This window comes from Hevea brasiliensis, chromosome 9, assembly GCF_030052815.1.
Source record: "Hevea brasiliensis isolate MT/VB/25A 57/8 chromosome 9, ASM3005281v1, whole genome shotgun sequence".
NCBI classification, from domain to species: domain Eukaryota; kingdom Viridiplantae; phylum Streptophyta; class Magnoliopsida; order Malpighiales; family Euphorbiaceae; genus Hevea; species Hevea brasiliensis.
In genome coordinates this window covers 70608290-70629148 of record NC_079501.1, presented here as the reverse complement: position 1 = coordinate 70629148, position 20859 = coordinate 70608290, and positions in this window count along the sequence as shown.

Here is a 20859-nt window from a genome sequence, read left to right as displayed (position 1 = left end):
ATTATTCCATAATTCAATTCATTAATTTCATTTAATTTAATTTACATTTTGGTCAAAAGTCAACTCTTGAGGTGAATCGACTAATATGCCCTTCATCGGGTTTTAATCCCTCTTTTTCATAATCCCCGATAAGTCCTTAGGTTTTTGGTTCACTTGAATTTTTATTGTGTCTATCTCAATTAATTTTGCTTTTTATTTTTAGTTTTCAAGGTGTCTTTGAATAGTACTAGTTACTGACAAAAAATGATACTATTCATAGCTCGGATGTTCGGGGTGTTACAGTTCTCTCCTCCTTAAAAATAAAATTTCGTCCTCAAAATTTACCTGGTCTCAGTCTTTGAATAGCTGTGGGTGCTGCTTCCTCATGTCCTCCTCATGCTCCTATGTAGCCTCCTAACCTGAATGATGGTTCCACAACACTTTTACTAGAGGTATCTGCTTATTCGTCAGCTGCTTCACCTCATATGCCAAGATCTTTATGGACTCTTCATCATATGTTAGGTTTGGATTCACCTCAATCTTCTCTACTGGCAAAATGTAAGAGGGGTCTGATCTGTACCTCCTCAACATGGAGACATGAAAGACATTGTGAATCTTTTCCAACTCTGGTGTAACACCCCTATTTATATAGCTCGATATATTTCACTGTTCCGGTGACCAGTGTCGGTCCGGACAATTAAGGGGATTAGAACCATACTTAAGATAACTAGAGAAACCATTTACACAAATAATTGGTAATGTTCAATTAGTTAAGTATAAATAAGAAAAATAGAAAATAAGAAGTTAAACGAGCTGAGAGTCACAGCGATGGGTGACCTCCTCGGGAACGATTGTGAAGTCATTTTAAACTCAAATTTCGAACCGTAAAATGTGACGCTGCAGTCCTTAGGACCCTTATGAACATAGTGGAAAAGAGAAAATCACGAAAAAGAACTGTTATGCCAGTCAAATAATTAGGTCAGGGAGCCGAAAGAAATATGGAATTATTTGCAAACCAGGATGAATCGGCGAGGGGCAATTTGGTCAATTGACCCCGAGAGCTGACTCCTGACCTAACTGTCAAATAAAATCAGAGAAAAGAAAATTTTGGAATTGAGAATTAAATTAAAGAACTAATAGAAAAATAAAAAAAAAAAAGAAAAGAAAAAGGGAAAAGTAAAAAGGTGATGACATCATGCATGACCTCATGCATGATGCCATAAAGGAATTAATTAACTTATTTATTAATTTGGATTTTTGGTCTTCTTTAAGTGATAAAGATAAAAGAAAAGAAAAGAAAAAAAAAAAAACAAAAAGTCATCTTCCCTAACCCAAGTTGCCGTCTCCCTTCCCTCTCCCAAAGCTCTCTCACAAAACCACCATGAAAGCACATTTTTGAGCTTGAAGAACGCAAAATCCAACCATAAAAAATTGTCCTACCATAACTAGACTTTGTTTGGGCAACTAGGAAAGAGGATTCAAGAAAAAGAAAGAAGAAAAATTTGAAGAAAAGAAGAAAGAAAATTCTGCACAAGGCTAGTAATACAATCTTCAACTTTTTTTTAGTTTAATTAGTGTATGTATGGCATTAAGAACTTGTAAATAAACTCAAAATGAAATAAAAATATGTGTGAGGGACTAAACTGAAATTTTGGCCAGCCATGGATGTATGAGGGTATGATGTGTTTTGAATGAATTAAATGTGTTAGTAAACTTGTATGAGAATGGTAGTAAGATTGAAATGCTTAAGTGTGATTAAATACAACAATTTAGTGTGATTAGGGTTTGGAGGCCTATGGTTTTGAGGAAAAAATTTGGAGAAATGAGTGAATGATGTGTTTGACCTATTGTGAAGTGAAAATGGTCAATTGTGACCAAATGAGTTGTGTGGGAATGGTTGGAAATTAAGTTAAATTCGGAGGGTGTATGAAAGTCAACTTTGAAGGACCAAAAATGAAATTTTACAAGTCCAATTGATATGGAATCAATTGGGGATAAAAATAGACATAAAATGACACAATTTTCATTCAGGAACTATGCCCAAAAAGTGACCAAAACCTAGTGAACAAATTGACCAAAGTTGGATAAGTGCAATCTGCCACTATACAAACTGACCAAATGAACAGTGTTTATTCATTTGGTCGTAACTCGAGCTAGGCAGGTCCAAATGAACTGAAATTTTACCAGTGGTTAGATGAGATATAGACCTAAAACGTTCATGAAGAAGGCAAGTCCAAATTCTGCCAGCAACCAAGCCATTTGGCCACCTCAAGTTGGTGACCCAAAACTGCCAGCACCACAAATTGCCCAGAAAATCTGGGTTGTGTCTAACCTGGTAGCCCTGGTTCAAATGGCCATAACTTGAGCTAAAAAACTCCAATTGGGGTGATACAAAAATGAGAATAAATTTAAGACAATAAGGAACATTTTCTATGAAGGAAGTTTTGTCAAATTCCAACAGTAGATTGACCAATGGAATAGTGCAAGTAGTGACACCAAAACTGAAAATTTGACAATTTTGCCAAAAGGACTTAAGTTTTGAGAAAATGACCAAAACCAACAAATTTAATGACCAAAATGTGGTATGTGGGTGAAGTTAGAGTTCTCATACCTATTAAGCCTTAAAAAGTCAACAATTTGACTTAAATAGTATAGTGAATAGTAACCCGAAACACAAAAACTTCGAGAACGTCGAAATTAGCACATTAAATCTAGGTAAAAATGAAGTGAAATTTATGTTTGGATTTATGCTAAGTTATGGTACTGAAACACTGTGAAATTGTGTGTTTCAGCTGAAAAAGACTTGGAAGCTCTGAGAGACTGAGTCAAGGCCTAGAGGCGACTCACATCAGGTCTGTACACAGTAATTGTTGTTTAAATATATGATTCTTGAAAATTTAATTTTTCTTGAGTTAATTACGAATTGTGTTGCCATTTATGATTGTGAATATGACTTTGAAAATTTACCAGATTTCCAATAAATTATTTGAATAAGTTGTTTTGAATTGATTTTATATTCACACTTAGCATGACAGCATCACATTATTCCCCCTCCATTTATGGGGTTGAGATCGTTTATTTTCCTCCCTCTCTGGCTTGCCAGTTGAGGTTGAGATCGGATGAGTACTCATTAGCTAGCTAGCCACCTCCCTCATTGATTTCGATTAATGGGGTTGTAGATTGCTTTGTCGTGGTGTACAACACGGCATTGATCGGAAATTTTGTGTCATGGCTTAAGTGTATATGATTTTGGCAACACTGTGTTTAATAAATTATTTGACTAAATGGTGTTATTATGAGCTTTGATATTTGTGAAATGTGATTGGGAAGTATTCAAATTGTGTTTATCAATGAATGATTTATGTATTGCATTTTAAATTTTTATTGTGCACCACTGAGTATTTTATACTCAGCGATAGCTTATTTTGCTGTCGCAGATAAGAGCAAGGAAAAAGCAGCAGAGTGAGCTGCTATTGAATTGAGGCCTTCACTGATCTTTTTGTACGGGTATTATTTTATACCCTTGTAGTTAATTTTGATGTAAATATAGTAATGTGTATGTATCAATGTAAAGTTGAGTAGTTGTAAATAAATTGTAATAATACTATTTTTTGGATTTCCTTCTATAAATAAATATTTGTATTTGTGAATTTCATACTTTATGCCATGTGAATGAAATTATTAAATATTTTGTAATGATAAATTTTGATTGAATTGTGGAATTATTGTGAAGTAAATTGAATTGAGTTGATTTGAGGTTTATTGGAGGTTGGGAGTTGTGAAAAATTTTTAGAAGTGTTTTTCTCAGGTATTTGAAGAACTGTTTTCTCCAATTATAAACGGAACTCTGTCAAAATTTTTATAAAATTTGCGGCAAAATTAAAATGGACAAAAATTTTTACTAGTATTTAAACTTTGAATAAATGGTTTTTAATTCCTACCAAAATGCTCACCACTTCCAAAATGTAAGAAAATTGTTTTAAAATCCCTTGTACGGTACTTAATGAGTTATCGGTAGGTAAAGTTCGATAGTTCATTAAGTATTCTACGGGATCATGTTATGCCTTACAGAGGGGTAAGGTGTGACATGTTTTAGTGGTATTAGAGCATGGTTTTTCAATAAATTTTGACTATGTGTATGAACATTTTATTGATAAGTACAACTGCTCAAGTGTCTTTAATTGATACATATGACATATTTACATCATGAATATGCACTAACGGAGGTCAACCTCCTTGTGTTTGATCTCAGGAAGTAGAAAATTTGGGAAAACGGAATGGAAGAAAGAGATCATTCCGTAGAAGAATCTGTTGAGGCTGAGGTTCAAGGGGAAGCCCCAGCACTCCAGAACGTGAGTGGGTCAGCCACTTCAGCTCCTGCTCCAGCACCGCAGTTCCCTGCTCAATTTGTACAGCAGATGGCTGCGTTTTTTCAGCAAATGGCGGGTAATGTGCCACCCCAAGCTCAGATGCAAGTACCTGTAGCACAACCACAGCCCTTAGCTCGACAATATGAAAAGTTGATGAAATTTGGGGCCACCGAGTTCAAAGGCACTGTGGATCCACTGGAGGCAGAACAGTGGTTGGAAAGAATGGAATGAGTTTTCAGAAAACTGCAGTGTACGAAAGAGATGAAGTTCGAGTATTTTGTTTCCTTGTTACAAGGGGATGCATATGAATGGTGGAAGACCATCCCCCACAGCCTGGTTGAGCCACCTGTGCTGACATGGACAGACTTCCTGAGGGAATTCAGGCAGAAATGGGTTCCTGATGCATATGTAGATATGAAATTACAAGAATTCTTGAGTTTGAAACAAGGGGACAGAACCATAGCAGAATATGAGAGAGACTTCTCAAGGCTAAGCCACTATGCTGGAAGCTTAGTCTCCACCCCCAGAGACAGATGTAAGAGGTTTGAGTCCGGATTAAGGCTGAATTTGAGAATGCAAGTCGTGGGTTTTCGACATCAGAATTTTGCTGAATTGATCCTCACAAGCCCTGGAACTGGGAAGGATAGAATCAGAAGGGGCAGTGAAGAAGGGTACACAAGAAAAAGAGAAGACTGAAATGACTATGGGACAAGCATCTGAGAGTGGTTTTGGAAAGAGGAAACAGTTTGGGGGATCCAGCTCCAGTAGATCTGGCAGAGGCAGATTTTCTGGCCAACGACCACCCCGGTCTGGTCAGTAGACCCAGCAGACACCGTGAGGAGCTCTATCAGTCCGGCAGTGTGAAACTTGTGGTAGAACTCATGGCGGGGTTTGTTTCAAGGCCACCGATGCATGTTTTAACTGTGGAGGGAGTGAACATTTTGCTAAAGATTGCACTAGTCCGCGCCGGTCTGGATCTTTTGCTACATCTGAAGGATCAGCCCAAGTCTCTGCACCTAGAGGGTTACAGTCAGCTGCTAGAGGTAGAGGCAGAGGTAGGGGTCCTAGTAACACTCCTGGAAGTCAAAGCACTATTAACTAGCCAGTACCCAGTGGCGCACCAATTAGAGTGTATACCATGCGTCAGAGGGAGGAGGCTGAAACATCAGATGTTATAGTTGGTAATTTTTCCATCCTTGACTAAGATGTACATGTGTTATTTGATCCTGGCCCCACACATTCGTATGTTAGTGCTAGTGTGATGTGTTCTACTGCTATTCAGTGTGTACCAATGGACTATGATGTGCTAGTAACTAGTCCATTAGGCCAGGAGGTCAAGGTAAATAGGCTATATAGAGACTGTCCTTTGGTGATCCAAGGACATACTTTTCTATCTGATTTAATTGAAATGCCCTTCAGAGATTATGACATTATCTTGGGCATGGATTGGTTAGCCAGGCATTATGCGATGATTGGTATGATCAAGATACCAATTTTGGTCTTCCTCAGTATGGTGATGTAGTAATACATGGGGAGAGACAGTTATTACCTTCAAACATCATTTCAGCTGCATTGGCCAGAAAAATGATTAAGAAAGGGTGTGAGGCGTACCTGGCACATGTGATAGACACCCAAGTGGGGAGTCCAGCACTGAGTGACATTCCTACTGTATGTGACTTTCCGGATGTATTTCCTGATGAATTGCCAGGATTACCTCCAGAAAGAGAAGTGCAGTTTGAAATTGATGTTATGCCTGGTGTGGACCCAATCTCCATAACGCCATGCAGATGGCACCAGCAGAACTAAAAGAATTGAAAGTACAGTTACAAGAGTTGCTTGACAAGGGCTTCATCCGCCCTAGTGTGTCACCTTGGGGAGCGCCGGTGTTGTTTGTAAAGAAGAAGGATGGCACTCTCCGGTTATACATTGACTATCGGCAGTTGAATAAGGTGACAATAAAGAATAGATACCCATTGCCCCGCATTGATGACTTATTTGATCAGTTGAGAGGTGCAGCTGTATTCTCCAAAATTGACCTGAGATCAGGCTATTATCAGCTGAAAGTACAAGAGCAGAGTATACCTAAAACTGCCTTCAGAACCCGCTATGGCCATTATGAGTTCTTGGTCATGCCATTCGGGTTAACTAATGCTCCGGCTGCTTTTATGGATCTGATGAACACTATCTTCAGACCATACCTTGACCAGTTTGTTGTGATATTTATCGATGATATATTGGTCTATTTGAAGAATGCAGAAGAGCATGATAGACATCTGCGGACTGTACTGCAGACTTTGAGGGAGAAACAGCTATACGCCAAATTGTCGAAATGTGAATTTTGGCTGAAGGAGATATCCTTTTTGGGGCACATAGTATCAGCAGAGGGTATTAAGGTAGATCCTAGCAAGATTGAAGCTGTCCTTAATTGGAAGCCACCCAGAAATGTCACAGAGATTCGTAGTTTTCTAGGGTTAACTGGATACTACTGTCGATTTATGAAGGGATTCTCCATGTTGGCATCTCCATTGACCAAGCTACTTAGAAAGGATGTGAAATTTCAGTGGACGGACAAATGCCAGCAAAGTTTTTATGAATTGAAAAGATGTTTGACTGAGGCTCCAGTCCTGACTTTACCTACACCGGGTAAAGAATATACAATTTACAGCGATGCTTCTCACAATGGGTTAGGTTCTGTGTTGATGCAAGATCGAAATGTTATTGCCTATGCATCACCCCAGCTAAAACCGCATGAGAGGAATTATCCAACACATGATTTGGAGCTTGCAGCTATTGTGTTTGCTCTTAAGATCTGGAGACATTATTTGTATGGGGAGAAGTGTTACATCTACACAGATCATAAGAGTTTGAAGTATTTGGGCATCCAGAAAGAGCTGAACTTGAGACAGAGGAGATGGTTAGAGTTGATAAAAGACTATGATTGTCTGATAGACTATCAGCCAGGGAAAGCTAATGTTGTGGCTGACGCCTTAAGTCGCAAGACTATGGCAAGTCTACGGGTTACTCCTTTGTCTTTGGTACATGAGTTGAGATCATTACATGCCAGTTTAGAGATTAATGATGAGGGGCAGCGGTTGCATGGCATGTATAGCGGTGTTGATTGATCGATCGTAATGGTCGCTCGAATGATGAAAAGTATCAGAAGCTGTTGGAAGAAGTCAGACAGGGCAAGAAACCAGAGTTTTTAATCAGAGATGATGGTCTACTGCTACACCAGGGTAGAATATGTGTTCCTAATAATGTTGATTTGAGGCAGATCATTTTGAAGGAAGCACATGAGTCTCCTTTTACTATGCACCCTGGTGGTACAAAAATGTATAGAGGGCTAAAGGAGCATTACCGGTGGATGGGTTTAAAAAGAGATGTGGCAGAGTTTGTATCCAAATGCCTGACTTGTCAGCAAGTAAAGGCAGAGCATCAAGTACCAACTGGGTTCTTACATCCACTACCAGTGCTAGAATGGAAATGGGAGAGAATAACAATTGATTTTGTGATGGGACTTCCAAAGACACAGAAGAGTCATGATGCCGTATGGGTCATCGTCGACAGACTGACTAAGTCTGCTCATTTTCTGCCAGTCCGAATGGACTACAGTTTAGACAGATCGGCCAGGTTGTACATCGATGAGATTGTGAGACTGCATGGAGTGCCAGTATCTATTGTATCAGACAGAGATCCTAAGTTCACTTCTAGATTCTAGGGTAGTCTTCAGAAAGCCCTAGGAACTAGATTGAACTTCAGTACTACATTCCACCCACGCATGCATGGCCACCGAGAGGGTAATTCAGATCTTGGAGGACATGCTACGGGCTTGTGTGATTGAGTTTGAGGGTAGTTGGGATACACACTTGCCTTTGATCGAGTTTGCTTACAACAACAGCTACCAATCAAGCATTGGGATGCCTCCATATGAAGCTTTGTATGGCAGAAAATGTAGAACCCCGTTGTGTTGGGATGACGTGAGTGAAAGAAAAATGATTGGACCCGAAATTGTTCAACAGACTGAAGAGAAAATTAGGGTGATCAAAGATCGACTTAAAGCTGCATCAGACCGTCAGAAGTCCTATATTGATTTGAAAAGAAGGGATATTGAGTATGCAGTGGGTAAGAAAGTTTTTCTCAAGGTTTCTCCTTGGAAGAGGATTATGAGATTCGGCAGGAAGGGGAAACTAAGTCCTCGTTTTATCGGGCCATATGAGGTATTGGAAAGAGTGGGTCCTTTGGCTTATCGTTTGGCACTACCTCCAGAGTTGGAGAAGATACATAACGTCTTCCATGTGTCTATGTTGAGGAGGTATCGATCAGACCCATCTCATGTACTACCAGTAGAAGAAATTGAAGTGAATCCAAACCTCACATATGAGGAAGAACCCATAAAGATTCTGGCTTATGAGGTGAAGCAGCTACGAAACAAGCAGATACCATTGGTAAAAGTGCTGTGGAACAATCATTCGGGCCAGGAGGCTACTTGGGAATGAGAGGAGGACATGAGGAGACAACACCCACAGTTGCTCAGAGATTGATACCAGGTAAAATTTCGAGACGAAATTTATTTAAGGGGGGGAGAATTGTAACACCCCTATTTGTATATACCGGTATATTTCACTGTTCCGGTGACCAGTGTCGGTCCGGAAAATTAAGGGGATTAGAACCATACTTAAGACAACTAGAGAAACCATAAATACAAATAATTAGTAATGTTCAATTAGTTAAGTATAAATAAGAAAAACAGAACATAAGAAGTTAAACGAGCCGAGAGTCACAGCGATGGGTGACCTCCTCGGGAACGACTGCGAAGTCATTTTAAACTCAAATTTCGAATCGTAAAATGTGACGCTACGGTCCTTAGGACCCTTATGAACACAGTGAAAAAGAGAAAATCACGAAGAACTGTTAAGCCAGTCAAATAATTAGGTCAGGGAGCCGGAAAAAATATGGAATTATTTGCAAATCGGGATGAACCGGCGAGGGGCAATTTGGTCAATTGACCCTGAGAGCTGACTCCTGACCTAACTGTCAAATAAAATCGGAGAAAAAAAAATTTCGGAATCGAGAATTAAATTAAAGAACTAATAGAAAAATAAAAAAAAATAAAAGAAAAAGGGAAAAGTAAAAAGGTGATGACATCATGCATGATGCCATAAAGGAATTAATTAACTTATTTATTAATTTGGATTTTTGGTCTTCTTTAAGTGATAAAGATAAAAGAAAAGAAAAGAAAAAAAAAAGTCATCTTCCCTAACCCAAGTTCCCGTCTCCCTTCCCTCTCCCAAAGCTCTCTCATAAAACCAACATGAAAGCTCATGAAAATGAAGAACCCAAAATCCAACCATAGAAAATTGTCCTACCATAACTAGACTTTGTTTGGGCAACTAGGAAAGAGGATTCAAGGAAAAGAAAGAAGAAAAATTTGAAGAAAAGAAGAAAGAAAATTCTGCACAAGGTTAGTAATACAAACTTCATTTTTTTTTTTAGTTTAATTAGTGTATGTATGGCATTAAGAACTTGTAAATAAACTCAAAATGAAATAAAAATATGTGTGAGGGACTAAACTGAAATTTTGGCCAGCCATGGATGTATGAGGGTATGATGTGTTTTGAATGAATTAAATGTGTTAGTAAACTTGTATGAAAATGGTAGTAAGATTGAAATGCTTAAGTGTGATTAAATGCAACAATTTAGTATGATTATGGTTTGGAGGCCTAGGGTTTTGAGGCAAAAATTTGGAGAAATGAGTGAATGATGTGTTTGACCTATTGTGAAGTGAAAAATGGCCAATTGTGACCAAATGAGTTGTGTGGGAATGGTTGGAAATTAAGTTAAATTCGGTGGGTGTATGGTCATGCTGCTGGCAGCATGACCAAGTCAACTTTGAAGGACCAAAAAATGAAATTTTACAAGTCCAATTGATATGGAACCAATTGGGGATAAAAATAGACATAAAATGACACAATTTTCATTTCGGAATCATGCCCAAAAAGTGACCAAAACCTAGTGAACAAATTGACCAAAGTTGGATAAGTGCAGTCTGCCACTGTACAAACTAACTAAATGAACAGTATTTGTTCATTTGGTCATAAATCGAGCTAGGCAGGTCCGAATGACCTGAAATTGTACCACTGGTTAGATGAGATATAGACCTAAAACTTTCATGAAGAATACAAGTCCAAATTCTGCCAACAACCAAGCCATTTGGCCACCCCAAGTTGGTGACCCAAAACTGCCAGCACCACAAATTGCCTAGAAAATCTGGGTTGTGTCTAACCCGGCAGCCCTGGTTCAAATGGCCATAACTTGAGCTACAAAACTCCAATTGGGGTGATCCAAAAATGAGAATAAGCTTAAGACAATAAGGAACATTTTCTATGAAGGAAGTTTTGTCAAATTCCAACAGTAGATTGACCAATGGAACAGTGTAATTAGGGACACCAAAACTGAAAATTTGACAATTTTGCCAAAAGGACTTAAGTTTTGAGAAAATGACCAAAACCAACAAATTTAATTACCAAAATGTGGTATGTGGGTGAAGTTGGAGTTCCCATACCTATTAAGCCTTAAAAAGTCAACAATTTGACTTGAATAGTATAGTGAATAGTAACCAGAAACACAAAAACTTCGAGAACATCGAAATTAGCACATTAAAGCTAGGTAAAAATGAAGTGAAATTTATTTTTGGATTTATGCTAAGTCATGGTACTGAAACACTGTGAAATTGTGTGTTTCAGCTGAAAAAGACTTGGAAGCTCTGAGAGACTGAGTCAAGGCCTAGAGGCGACTCACGTCAGGTCTGTACACAGTAATTGTTGTTTAAATATATGATTCTTGAAAATTTGATTTTTCTTGAGTTAATTACGAATTGTATTGCCATTTATGATTGTGAATATGACTTTGAAAATTTACCAGATTTCCAATAAATTATTTGAATAAATTGTATTGAATTGATTTTATGTTCACACTTAGCATGACAGCATCACATTATTCCTCCTCCATTTTATGGGGTTGAGATCGTTTATTTTCCTCTCTCTCTGTCTTGCCAGTTGAGGTTGAGATCGGATGAGTACTCATTAGCTAGCTAGCCACCTCCCTCATTGATTTCGATTAATGGGGTTGTAGATTGCTTTGTCGTGGTGTACAACACGGTATTGATCGAAAATTTTGTGTCATGGCTTAAGTGTATATGATTTTGGCAACACTGTGTTTAATAAATTATTTGACTAAATGGTGTTATTATGAGCTTTGATATTTGTGAAATTTGATTGGGAAGTATTCAAATTGTGTTTCATCAATGAACGATTTATGTATTGCATTTTAAATTTTTATTGTGCACCACTGAGTATTTTATACTCAGCGATAGCTTATTTTGCTGTCGCAGATAAGAGCAAGGAGAAAGCAGCAGAGTGAGCTGCTATTGAATTGAGGCCTCCACTGATCTTTTTGTACGGGTATTATTTTATACCCTTGTAGTTAATTTTGATGTAAATATAGTAATGTGTATATGTCAATGTAAAGTTGAGCAGTTGTAAATAAATTGTAATAATATTATTTTTTGGATTTTCTGCTGTAAATAAATATTTGTATTTGTGAATTTCATACTTTATGCCATGTGAATGAAATTGTTAAATATTTTGTGATGATAAATTTTAATTGAATTGTGGAATTATTTTGAAGTGAATTGAATTGAGTTGATTTAAGGTTTATTGGAGGTTGGGAGTTGTGAAAAATTTTTAGAAGTGTTTTTCTCAGGTATTTGAAGAACTATTTTCTCCAATTATAAACGGAACTCTGTCAAAATTTTTATAAAATTTGTGGTAAAATTAAAATGTACAAAAATTTTTACTAGTATTTAAACTTTGAATAAATGGTTTTTAATTCCTACCAAAATGCTCACCACTTCCAAAATATAAGAAAATTATTTTAAAATCTCTTGTAGGGTACTTAATGAGTTATCGGTAGGTGAAGTTCGGTAGTTCATTAAGTATTCTACGGGATCATGTTATGCCTTACAGAGGGGTAAGGTGTGACATCTGGAGACAATGCTAATATATATGCCAACGGACCCACTCTTTCCAAAACCTCTTATGGCCCGATGAAGCAAGGACTTAATTTCCTCTTTCTACCAAACCTCATGATCATTTTCTGTGGAGAAACTTTAAGGAATACTTTGTCACGCACACTATGCTGAATATCTCTTCTCTTCAAATCAATGTAGGACTTCTGTCTATCTGATGCAGCCTTAAGTCTATTTCTAGTGAGCTTAACCTTTTCTTCCATCTTCTGTACAAGTTCGGGCCAATCAACTTCCTCTCTCCCACTTCATCCCAACACAAGAGAGTTCTACACTTTCTGCCGTATAAAGCTTCATATGGAGGCATCCCAATACTTGACTGTGAAGGAGCGGAAGCATGAAAAATATAAGTTTATATCATTAAATTCAAAATTTTTTTACCTAGGGTCATATGCATCATGCAAGATTCATTTTTATCTATTTGATTTCAATGATAAACAGCATATTAAAACTTTTTTAATATGTTTTTGGATCTATATTTGCCATTTAAGATTCTAGAATTAATCAGATTAATTCATTAGAACCCTAGATTAGATCAAGAATAAGTGCACTAACCTTTTTGATGCATTGCAGTGTGTTTGGCACCTTTGGGATGCTCCTAGGACACTAGATGTTGTCCCTCTAGCTTGTCCACACCAAGATCACAAATGGCAGCCCTTGAACAGCTTCTCAAGCCTTTCCAATCAATTAAAAATTTAAGTTTTGCCTTTTAAGAGATTACAAATGTATACAAGATACTAGAAACGATTTCTAGTATTTTTAATTCAAGAGATTGTTTGCAAATCTCTTTGAATTGATGAGAAATGAAGAAGAAGAGAGGGAGAGGCAACCAAGGGTGGCGGCACCTTTGTAAGAATGAGTAGATTGTATTTTTCTTTTTCATCCTTTCCCTTATATAGCTAGGTTACCACTTAAAACCCTTGCCACTTGTCACCTTCTGATTGGCTCAAGGTTTAATTGACCCAATCACATTGTGCCAAGTGTCAAACCTATATTTAACTTGACTTTGATCATCTTACATGATTAAAAGACATATGGCAAGCTTATGTGTAATGCCACATGTCACCATCTCATGGTGCCACATTCCATCCTGTGAAATGACCAAAATATCCCTATGTCTTAATTTTGAGTTCTCAACCCAAAATAATTATTTTTCTTCTTCTAATCAATTTATATCAAATATAAATTCATTAATTAATCTCTATTAATTAATTTCTCATAATTAAATTCATATTTAAACACTTTAAATATAAATTTAACTTATACTATAAATCCAATAACCTAGATTTGGTTTCAAGCCATGCTAGGGACTTTGCAATCTAATTGCAAACCAAACTTATTTAATTAATCAATTAAACTCTTTAATTAATTAATTAAATCATATTTACTTTAGTGATTACTTGTGTATGTGTGTGACTTACTAGGCTCATCACTAATTGGCAATGAGACATGATATCAACTCTTAATATCATCAGAACTCTTTTTTACCATAAATGATTTCTCTAAATCATTTTATGCACCTCATAGACCATGGTTAACACCTAGCATAGTATGCCATGGCCACCTAATCAGTAATAAGGTTTACCTTAAATGAACCTATAATCATATGTTACCATGCACTAGAATCTCTCTATTACAAAATCCCAATTCGAGCTGGAGTCATGGTTTATGTCAAACCCCATTTGTTATGAATATTATGTTCTCTTTTAATTCCAGTTATTGATTAAAAAGATTTTCTCATCAGAAACTCTTTTCTGAATAAATCTATCTATCTTGGCCAAGAACTTGAAACATCAAGAACAATTAAATGAATATAGGATTTTATCCCTATTTACTTAGGGTAACAGATTCCATCTTGATCAACACCTCCCTCCATATATAACTAGTAGGAGCCAACACATGCCCATATACCCATACACAGTATAAGTATGAAAGCAGTATCAAACTCAAACTACCTATACACAAGATAACTGTGCTATCTCAGGTTTAAAGATTATATGCACTGATATGATTTATGATAATGCATTAACAAGAGTAAACTCCAAGTACTTGTCATAAATGTCACTGGTTCGGCCTACTTATCATGTATAAATGCCTCTCATGTTTGTTATATGGCATGAGACCCAGCATTTCATCTTATTTACATCTCATATAAATAACTTGGGAATAAACATAATTACAATCTTTCTAGATAAGTCATGTCCTTATTGTGAAGTATCCTCGATTGCGAACCTATTTATGATACTTTATGCCAGAAATACTGTCACTCATTTTCTTAACAACTTAAGAATAGAATTTCTAATAAAATATCAATGGACCTTTTCTATTACACATAAATATATTATGTAAACGAAAAAGTGAAAATGCCTTTTATTTATAAAAACATGTACAAGATACATACTAAATGATATGCTCTAGGGCATACTACTAACAATCTCCCACTAGTAATAGAGCCATTCATTACAATATCTTAGGCCCATCTTCTCAAGATGTCGGTCTAGCTGAGTTTGTGACATAGGTTTAATGAATGGATCAGCTGAATTTTCAGCTGATGCTATTTTTTGTATGGCTACATCACCTCGCCCAGCTATTTCTCTGATAATGTGGTAGCGCCTTTCTATGTGTGGAGTTCTGGTGATATAGGAGTTCCTTAGCCTGTATGACTGCTCCATTATTGTTACAGTGAAGTGGAACTACTGACTCAATGGAAGGAACTACTGCAAGTTCTGTCACGAACTTCTTTATCCAAACAGCTTCCTTTGTAGCATATGATGTAGCAATATACTCAACTTCGGTAGTGGAATCTGCAGTCGTGCTCTGTTTGGAACTCTTCCAACTGACTGCACCTCCATTACAAATGAACACATACCCAGAGGTAGACTTTCTATCATCGATATCTGATTGGAAATCAGAATCAGTATAACCATCCAATTACAAGTCTCTACCTCCATATATCAAGAATAAATCCTTAGTTCCTCTCAAGTACTTAAGGATATTCTTGATAGCTATCCAGTGTTCCAAACCTGGATTGGATTGATACCTGCTAGTTAAACTAACAGCATATGTGATATCCGGCCTAGTAAACAACATTGCATACATCAAATTTCCAATAGCCGAAGCAAATGGAATCCTAGCCATTTTTTCTCTTTCTTCAGGTGTCTTTGGAGACATCTCTTTAGAAAGGTGGATACCATGTCTCACTGGTAACAATCCTCTCTTGGAATCAGGCATGTTAAACCTCTTTAACACCTTTTCCAAATATAGACTTTGGGATAAACCAATTATTCTTTTCGCTCTATCTCTATAGATGCAAATCCCAAGAATATAGGTTGCCTCCCCTAAGTCTTTCATGGAGAATGTATTTGACAACCATACCTTTACAGTTGTCAACATACCTGTGTCATTACCCATCAACAGAATGTCATCCAAATATATGACAAGGAAAGTGATAGCACTGTTACTAACCTTCTTATATACACATGGCTCATCCTCATTTTTGATAAAACCAAATGACTTAATGGCTTCATCAAAAAAGATGTTCCAACTCCTCGAAGCTTATTTCAACCCATAAATGGATCGTTTTAGCTTGCATACCTTAGAACCATCTTGGGATTCAAAACCCCTAAGTTGTTCCATGAAAATGTTTTCTTCAATGTATCCACTGAGAAAAGCTGTTTTGACATCCATCTGCCAAATCTCACAATCATAGTATGCAGCTATTGCTAATAGAATCCTAATTGATTTAAGCATGGCAATAGGCGAAAAAGTCTCCTCATAGTCAATTCCTAGCCTTTGGCGAAACCCTTTTGCCACTAGCCTTGCTTTATAGGTCTCTAGCTTTCCATCAGAACCAATTTTCTTCTTGGAAACTCATTTGTTCCCTATGGGTACAATACCTTCAAGTGGGTCAAAAAGATCCCAAACTTGATTCTTATACATGGAATCAATCTCGAATTTCATAGCATCAATCCATTTTGAAGAGTCTATATCTGATATAGCTTCTTCATAGATAAGTGGATCATCTCCATGATCAACTTCTTCATGAGTAGACAACTCTTGTTCTTCTTTATGAAGGAAACCATATCTCACTGGTGGATGAGATACCTTGGTTGTTCTACAAGGAACAGCTGTAGATGTTTCATTAATAAGTGTAGGTTGTCTAGATGGATCTATATCCATCTGATCTGTTGATTGATCGGAATTCTCCAATTCTAACTCTATTTTCCTTCCTTTGCCTCCTTCTTGAACAAACTGTTGTTCAAGAAATGTGGCATCTCCACTTACCACAACCTTTTGTGATATAGGCAAATAAAAATAATATCCAAAACTATCTTTTGGATATCCAACAAATCGACCCTTTTTTGATCTGGTTTCCAATTTATTAGTGTTCAGCTTTTTGATATAAGCGTCACACCTTACCCCTCTGTAAGGCATAACATGATCCCATAGAATACCTAATAAACTACCGAACTTCACCTACCGATAATTCATTAAGTACACTACGAGGGATTTTAAAACAATTTTCTTACATTTTGGAAGTGGTGAGCGTTTTGGTAGGAATTAAAAACATTTAATTGAAATCTCAAAATTAGTAAAAAAATTTTGTCCATTTTATTCTTCCTCAAATTTTATAAAAATTTCGGCAGAGTGCCATCTATATTTGGAGAAAACAGTTCTTCAAAAACTTGTAAAAACACTTCCAATAAATTTTTCCACAACTCCCAACCTTCAAATAATCTCAATTCAACATAACTCCACTTCAAAATAATTTCACAATTTAATCCAAGTTTGACATCTCAAAATATTCCATCATTTCATTCAATAAAGCTAATTTACATTCACAAGTTTAATTTACAGATATAAAATACAACAAATAATACTATTACAATTTATTATACAACTGCTCAACTTTACATTAATACATATGACATTACAATATTTACATCAAAATAACTACAAGGGTGTAAAACAATATCCGTACAAAAAGGATCAGTGAAGGCCTCAATATCAGTAGCAGCTCACTCTGCTGCTTTCTCCTTGCTCTTATCTGCGACAGCAAAATAAGCTATCGTTGAGTATAAAAATACTCAGTGGTGCACAATAAAAATTGAAATGCAGTACATAAATCATTCATTGACAAAACACAATTTAAATGTTGCACAATTACATTTCACAATTTATCAAAGCTCATTATAGAAAAATTTTGGATCAAATAATTTAATAAACACAGTGTTGCCAATTCATACACAACTTAAGCCATGACACAAAATTTTCGATCAATGTCGCATTGTACACCACGACAAAGCAATCTACAACCTCACTAATCGAAATCAATGAGGGAGGTGGCTAGCTAGCTAATGAGTACTCATCCGATCTACAACCTCAACTGGTAAATCAGAGAGGGAGGAAAAAAATCGATCTCAACCCCTTAAATGGAGGAGGAATAATAAGGCACTATCATGCTAAGTGTAAATCAAAAATCCATTTCAAACATTTTATTCAAATATTGCATATAAAAATCAAATCAATTTCCAAAGTTACAATTTCATCACAAAGTGGCAACACAAAAGTTCTTAAACTCATAATGCATACTAAATCAATTTTTTTCAAGGATAAAATGCTGAAATAAAGTTTATTGTGCACAAACCTGATGTGACTCGCCTCTAGGCCTTGACTCAGTCTCTCAGACCTTTCAAGTCTTTTTCAGCTGAAACACAAAATTTATAGTGTCTCAGTATCTTTACTTTATAATAATTCCAATAATTAATTCCAATATGTTTAAACTTACATTCTTGCAAATTTCATGTTGAGGTTACTATTCATGGTACTATTCAAGTCAATTTGTTGACTTTCTAAGGCTTAATAGGTATGGGAACTCCAACTTCACCCACATACCACATTTTGGTTACCAAACTTGTTGTTTTTGGTCATTTTCTCAAAACTTAAGTGTTTTAGGCAAAATTTCAAATTTTTAGTTTTGGTGTCTTAGGTTGCACTATTCCATTGGTCATTTTTCTATTAGAATTTGATAAAATTTTCTTCATAGAAAATGTTCCCTATTGTCTTAACTTTATGCTCCTTTTTGAATCACTCCATTTGGAGTTTTGTAGCTCAAGTTATAGTCATTTGAATCATGGCTGCAGGATTGGACTTAACCCAGATTTCTGGGCACCAAACTTGTTCTGGCAGTTTTAGGTCACCAACTTTGGGTGGCCAAATGACTTGGTTAAGGGTATAATTTGGTTTGTGTTCTTCATGAAAGTTTTAGGTCTATAACTCAACTTTTCACTGGTAAAATTTTAGGTCATTTAGACCTGCTTAGCCCAAGTTATGGCTAAATGAACAAACACTATTCATTTGGTCATTTTTGTACAGGTTAAACTGCATAAATCCGGATTTGCTCAATTTGTTCACTAGGTTATGGTCACTTTTTGGGCATGATTCCTAAATGAAAAATGTTCCATTTTGTGTCTATTTTCATTACCAATTGGTCTCATACCAATTGGACTTGTAAATTTTTAGTTTTGGTCCCTCAAAGGGACCTTGGTCCTGCTGCCTGCAGCATGGCAATTTTCAATCCGAATTCACTCTCACTTCCAACACTTCCAACACATCTCAATTGGTCATAAATAACCATTTCTCACCTCAAACAAGGCCAAACACACCATTTGACCATTTTTCCAATTTTTGGCTTCCAAAACCCTAGGTCCAAACCCTAATTCACATTTTTGTTACATTTACTTAATTCAAAGCATACCAACATCATTCATCAACTCAATTAAGCTTCCTAACATATTTAATTCAATCAAAATACATGCATTTCCATCACAAACCCTAGCTGCCAGAATTTCCATCTAGTCCTCCAAAGATGTTTTCATTTCATTTTAAGCATATTTCTAGGTTAATGCAACTATAAACACAATAATTAAACAAAAAAAATGAAGTTTGAATTACTAACCTTATGCAGAATTTTCTCTCCCTTCAAATTTCTTCCTTTCTTTTTTCTTTCTTCTTCAAGCTTCTTTTCTAGTTGAGATAGCAAGTTTTCTTTAGGTTTAGGGTTAAACTTATGGGGCAAAATTAAGTTTTTCAAGCTTTAAAAGCATATTAATGGTGGAACAATGGAGAAAGAGAGAGGTAGGGAGAGATGGACGTTTTTTTAACTTTGAAGAAGAAGAATGAATTTTTTTTTTTCTTTTATGTGTATTAGGAAGATCATAATTATTCAAAATTTAAGTTTTAATTATATTAGTGTTTATGACATCATGCATGATGTCATGCATGATGTCACTCATTTCAACTTTTCTTTTTTCTTCTTTTTTTTATTTATTTTTCCCTCATTCTTTAATTAAATTTTTGATTCCGAAATTTTCTTTTCTTCGATTTTATTTGACAGTTAGGTCAGGAATCAGCTCTTGGGGTTAATTGACCAAATTGCCCCTCGCAGATTCGACCCGGTTTGCAAATAATTCAATATTTCTTTTGGCTCCTTGACCTAATTATTTGACTGACTTAACAATTCTTTTTCGTGATTTTCTCTTTTCCACTGTGTTCGTAATGGTCCTAAAGACTGCGGTGTCACATTTTACAGTTCGAAATTTGAGTTTAAATCGACTTCGCAGTCCTTCCCGAGAAGGTCACCCATCCTTGTGACTCTCGGCTCGTTTAACTTCTTATGTTCTATTTTTCTTATTTATACTTAACTAATTGGCAATTACTAATTATTTATGTTTATGGCTTATCTAGTTGTCTTAAGTGTGGTTTTAATCCCCTTAATTATCTAGACTGACACAGGTCACCGGAATAGCGAAATATACCAGGCTATGCAAATAGGGGTATTACAATAAGCTTGACAACCCCAAATCTTAACATGCTTAAGACTTGGTTTTCTTCCATGCCATATCTCATAAGGTGTGGAAGATACTAATTTTGATGGAATCCTATTCAGAATATGCAAAGCTGATTCTAATGCAAATCCCCAAAAGGAGATTGGCATATCAGTATAGCTCATCATACTACATACCATATCCAATAGGGTACGATTTCTCCTTTCAGATACACCATTCAGCTGTGGTGTTCCTAGAGGAGTCAGCTGGGAAACAATGCCGTGCTCTCTTAAGTATTCATCAAATTAAGTATTCAAGTATTCACCTCTACGATATGGTTGAAGAGCTTTAATACTCTTTCCTGTTTGATTTTCTAATTCAGATTTAAATTCTTTGAATTTTTTAAAGGATTCATGTTTGTATTTCATCAAATACAAATACCTAAACCTTGATTTATCATCAGTAAAGGTAATAAAGTAATGAAAGCCACCTCGAGCCATTTCTTTAAATAGACCACATACATCACTATGTATTAGCTCCAAAATATTTTCAGCTCTTAACCCTCGTCCTTCAAAGGGTGATCTAGTCATTTTGCCCTGAA